Here is a 5,590-nt window from a genome sequence, read left to right on the forward strand (position 1 = left end):
AAGGGCAACGGTTGCGCGAGTCCACACAGGGCTCCACCCACGAAGGGTCCATGAAGAAGCAACCACCCACAAAGGGTCCACGAAGAAGCAACCTTGTCTATCCCACCATGGCCATCGCCCACGAAGGACTTGCCTCACTAGCGGTAGATCTTCACGAAGTAGGCGATCTCCTTGCCCTTACAAACTCCTTGGTTCAACTCCACAATCTTGTCGGAGGCTCCCAAGTGACACCTAGCCAGTCTAGGAGACACCACTCTCCAAGAAGTAACAAATGGTGTGTAGGTAATGAACTCCTTGCTCTTGTGCTTCAAATGATAGTCTCCCCAACACTCAACTCTCTCTCATAGGATTTGGATTTGGTGGAAAGAAGATTTGAGTGGAAAGCAACTTGGGAAGGCTAGAGATCAAGATTCATATGGTAGGAATGGAATATCTTGGTCTCAACACATGAGTAGGTGGTTCTCTCTCAGAACATATGAGTTGGAATGGTGTGTGTGTTTTGATGGCTCTCTCACTGAATGAGAAAGAGGTGGAGGGGTATATATAGCTTCCACACAAAATCCAACCGTTACACAATTTTCCAATCTCGGTGGGACCGAATTAGAAAACTCAGTCTGACCGAAATAGTAAACCTAGTGACCGTTAGGAATTTCGGTGGGACTGACATGCAACTCGGTAGGACCGATTCGGTTAGGGTTTGGGCATAACGTAATCTCGGTGAGACCGATTACACAAACTTGGTGAGACCGAATTTGGTAACTAGCTAACCAGAGAGTTGGTCAGGCAAACTCGGTGGGACCAATTTGCTCTTTTGGTGAGACCGAGTGGAACTCGGTGAGACCGAAAAGTTACAAAGGGGAAACACTGTGTTTACGTTGCAATCTCGGTGGGACCGATTTGCTCTTTCGGTGGGACCGAAAAGTTACGAAAGGGAAACAAAGAGTTTGCAACCCCATCTCGGTGAGACCGAGATCCCTATCGGTAGGACCGAATTGCTAGGGTTTGGCAGTGGCTAATGACAAGTGAAACTCGGTGGCGCCGGATAGGAAGAATCGGTAGGACCGAGTTTGGCTTAGGGTTTAGGTCATATGTGGATATGGAAACATAGTTGAGGGTTTTGGAGCATATCACTAAGCACATGAAGCAAGAGGCTCATTAAGCAACACCTCATCCCTCCTTAATAGTATTGGCTTTACCTAAGGACTCAATGTGATCTTGGATCACTAAAATATAAAATGAAGAGTCTTGAGCTTTTGAGCTTGAGCCAATCCTTTGTCCTTAGCATTTTGAGGGTTCCACCTTCACATCCATGCCATGCCAATCATTGAGGTTTCCTGAAATAATCATCTTGGAATAGCATTAGCTCAATGAGCTATATGTTGTTATGAATTACCAAAACCACCTAGGGATAGTTGCACTTTCAATCTCCCCCTTTTTGGTAATTGATGACAACATATAGATCAAAGCTTCAACAAAAGATAATAATCATGAAATTTATCGTCGCTTTGAGAAGTATGTGATAAGTAAGAGCTCCCCCTAAATTTGTGCATATTTAAAATTTGCTTTTCGACTGTAAATGCACAAGGAATTAGAATTATGGGTTACTCTTCCATGTCACATACATCTTGGTGGAGCGCTCAAAAATGATAAGAATGAAATACATGTACTCATCACCAAGAATAATGAATGATCACAAACGATAGATAGAATGATAATATTTAAGCAAGCATTAAGCAAACATTAAGTGTAGCTTATGATCAAACACATGATCATCAATGTCTCACAAATAAAAACTTAACCTTTTCCCAATTTTAGTTCTTGGCAGATTTTAGCTATTTTAGGACAAGTCAAGCAATCATCACACAATTCAAGCAAGCATGCAAAGAGTATATTGGCAGCGGAAAGTAAAGCATGCAACTTGCAAGAATGTAAAGGGAAGGGTTTGGAGAATTCAAACGCAATTGGAGACACGTATGTTTTTCCCGTGGTTCGGATAGGTGGTGCTATCCTACATCCACGTTGATGGAGACTTCAACCCACGAAGGGTAAAGGTTGCGCGAGTCCACATAGGGCTCCACCCAAGGGCAACGGTTGCGCGAGTCCACACAGGGCTCCACCCACGAAGGGTCCATGAAGAAGCAACCACCCACAAAGGGTCCACGAAGAAGCAACCTTGTCTATCCCACCATGGCCATCGCCCACGAAGGACTTGCCTCACTAGCGGTAGATCTTCATGAAGTAGGCGATCTCCTTGCCCTTACAAACTCCTTGGTTCAACTCCACAATCTTGTCGGAGGCTCCCAAGTGACACCTAGCCAGTCTAGGAGACACCACTCTCCAAGAAGTAACAAATGGTGTGTAGGTAATGAAATCCTTGCTCTTATGCTTCAAATGATAGTCTCCCCAACACTCAACTCTCTCTCATAGGATTTGGATTTGGTGGAAAGAAGATTTGAGTGGAAAGCAACTTGGGAAGTCTAGAGATCAAGATTCATATGGTAGGAATGGAATATCTTGGTCTCAACACATGAGTAGGTGGTTCTCTCTCAGAACATATGAGTTGGAATGGTGTGTGTGTTCTGATGGCTCTCTCACTGAATGAGAAAGAGGTGGAGGGGTATATATAGCTTCCACACAAAATCCAACCGTTACACAATTTTCCAATCTCAGTGGGACTGAATTAGAAAACTCGGTCTGACCGAAATAGTAAACCTAGTGACCGTTAGGAATTTCGGTGGGACTGACATGCAACTCGGTAGGACCGATTCGGTTAGGGTTTGGGCATAACGTAATCTCGGTGAGACCGATTACACAAACTTGGAGAGACCGAATTTGGTAACTAGCTAACCAGAGAGTTGGTCAGGCAAACTCGGTGGGACCAATTTGCTCTTTTGGTGAGACCGAGTGGAACTCGGTGAGACCGAAAAGTTACAAAGGGGAAACACTGTGTTTACATTGCAATCTCGGTGGGACCGATTTGCTCTTTCGGTGGGACCGAAAAGTTACGAAAGGGAAACAGAGAGTTTGCAACCCCATCTCGGTGAGACCGAGATCCCTATCAGTAGGACCGAATTGCTAGGGTTTGGCAGTGGCTAATGACAAGTGAAACTCGGTGGCGCCGGATAGGAAGAATCGGTAGGACCGAGTTTGGCTTAGGGTTTAGGTCATATGTGGATATGGAAAAATAGTTGAGGGTTTTGGAGCATATCACTAAGCACATGAAGCAAGAGGCTCATTAAGAAACACCTCATCCCTCCTTAATAGTATTGGCTTTTCCTAAGGACTCAATGTGATCTTGGATCACTAAAATATAAAATGAAGAGTCTTGAGCTTTTGAGCTTGAGCCAATCCTTTGTCCTTAGCATTTTGAGGGTTCCACCTTCACATCCATGCCATGCCAATCATTGAGCTTTCCTGAAATAATCATCTTGGAATAGCATTAGCTCAATGAGCTATATGTTGTTATGAATTACCAAAACCACCTAGGCATAGTTGCACTTTCAATCTCCCCCTTTTTGGTAATTGATGACAACATATAGATCAAAGCTTCAACAAAAGATAATAATCATGAAATTTATCGTCGCTTTGAGAAGTATGTGATAAGTAAGAGCTCCCCCTAAATTTGTGCATATTTAAAATTTGCTTTTGGACTGCAAATGCACAAGGAATTAGAATTATGGGTTACTCTTCCATGTCACATACATCTTGGTGGAGCGCTCAAAAATGATAAGAATGAAATACATGCACTCATCACCAAGAATAATGAATGATCACAAACGATAGATAGAATGATAATATTTAAGCAAGCATTAAGCAAACATTAAGTGTAGCTTATGATCAAACACATGATCATCAATGTCTCACAAATAATAACGTAGTATCTCAAGCACTCAAAAGCAAACAAGTTTGAAAAACCACCAAATAAAGCAAGAGAGAAAAGCAACACTCTCTCTCGAAGCCTATGATCTATACTTCTTCTCCCCCTTTGGCAACAAGTTACCAAAAAGTTCCCAGAAAATGCATAGCACTAGATCGACGCTCAGGCTTGATCTTCAGGTGGTGGTGGAGTCCGGATCACTCCAAGGACGAAGGCTTCGGTAGATGCTGAAGTAGTCGCTGGAGTTGGAGCTGAAGTAGATGCTGGAGCTGGTGGAACTGAGGCTGTGGCTGGTGTTGAGGTGGTGGCTCTTGTGTCAGCAACTGGCACGGCAGACGACCTCGGACCTCTTGGCACTCTGGCAAAGGCATAAGTAGTAGTCCTGCCTCTCCTCTCCTGCATGTCCTCTTGGAGCTGCTCCACTGCAGACTGAACTTCCGTTACCTTGACATCCAGGTCATAGAACTTATTTTCCATGATTCTCTCTAGGCTCTGCTGATTCTGAGTGAGGGTGGCCAGACTTTGCTCAATCCTCAGCGTGGATGCAATCAAGTAACCGAGCTGCTCTTGTTTGGTCTTCAAGAAGTATTCAGATGCCTCCTCTTGGGTAGGCATCTTGGCAGCTTTCTCCTTCCTCGCCTTCTCCTTCTTTGCAAATGCTTGGGCAGATGATGGCTTGTTCTCAGTCATGACAACTTCATTGTTCTCAAAATCTGGACGGATGGGCAGGTGTTCCTTATCCAACAAATATACACCTGTGCCCATCTTGGAGTTGATGAGCTCCTGAATCTGAGGGGCATATCCACAGCTCCTCTGACAAGTTTTGGCTGTCACTCTGGTCTGACATGATGCAAACTGACTGCTGACCCTGTGAATAGATCATAGAGGAGATAGAGTGGATGAGCATCACAAAATGCAGAGATTTTTGCAAAAGAATAATTCAAAAACCTAGTTTTAGTTTCCCACTGAAATCATCTCGGATCTACCGATTTTCAAACTCGGTGATACCGAAGCAGTTTTGGAACCTAAACTAGTGAACTCGGTAGGACCGAGTCACAGTTTGGTGGCACCGAGACTGCTAGGGTTTCACAGAGTTCCAAAATCGTTCACACCGATAAGTAATTCTCGGTCAGACCGAGTCTCACTTGTGCAATGGCATAAGCCAAATCGGTGGGACCGAGTTTTTCAACTCGGTGGGTCCGAGATGGTTTCGGCGGAGACCTAAACCTAGAATTTTCGAATCAAACCTAATCTATGAGCGTTTTGACTAGATAGAAGTTTCTCAAACGTGGCAAGAATCAATATGATCACAATGTGCTAGGAATCAGATTGAGGAATAGCACAGAGATCAAGTCCATACCCTAGTTTGGCGGGGACTTGCTACGGCGGCAACGGCGGGGCGGAAATTCCGTTGACGACGATGGAGACCAGCGACTTGAGGCTGCTGGCGGCGAGGAGGATGATCCGGAGACCCAGGAGGCAGAGTGAGCTATGCGCGGGCGAAGAGGTTTCGGAGAAATTTCCAAAATTCTACCCGTGACTATATATAGCCCGACCCTGTCGGTGTGACCGAGTGGAACAACTCGGTGGCACTGAGATTCATAACTACGTGCAGTTACTGAAACTCGATGTGACCGAAAGGTTCAAATAGGTTGCACCAAGATCGAAAACCTAGATCAACTTAATGATCTCGGTAGGACCGAAAGTGGAGTA

Source organism: Triticum dicoccoides, chromosome 2A (genome assembly GCF_002162155.2).
Source record: "Triticum dicoccoides isolate Atlit2015 ecotype Zavitan chromosome 2A, WEW_v2.0, whole genome shotgun sequence".
Lineage (NCBI taxonomy): Eukaryota > Viridiplantae > Streptophyta > Magnoliopsida > Poales > Poaceae > Triticum > Triticum dicoccoides.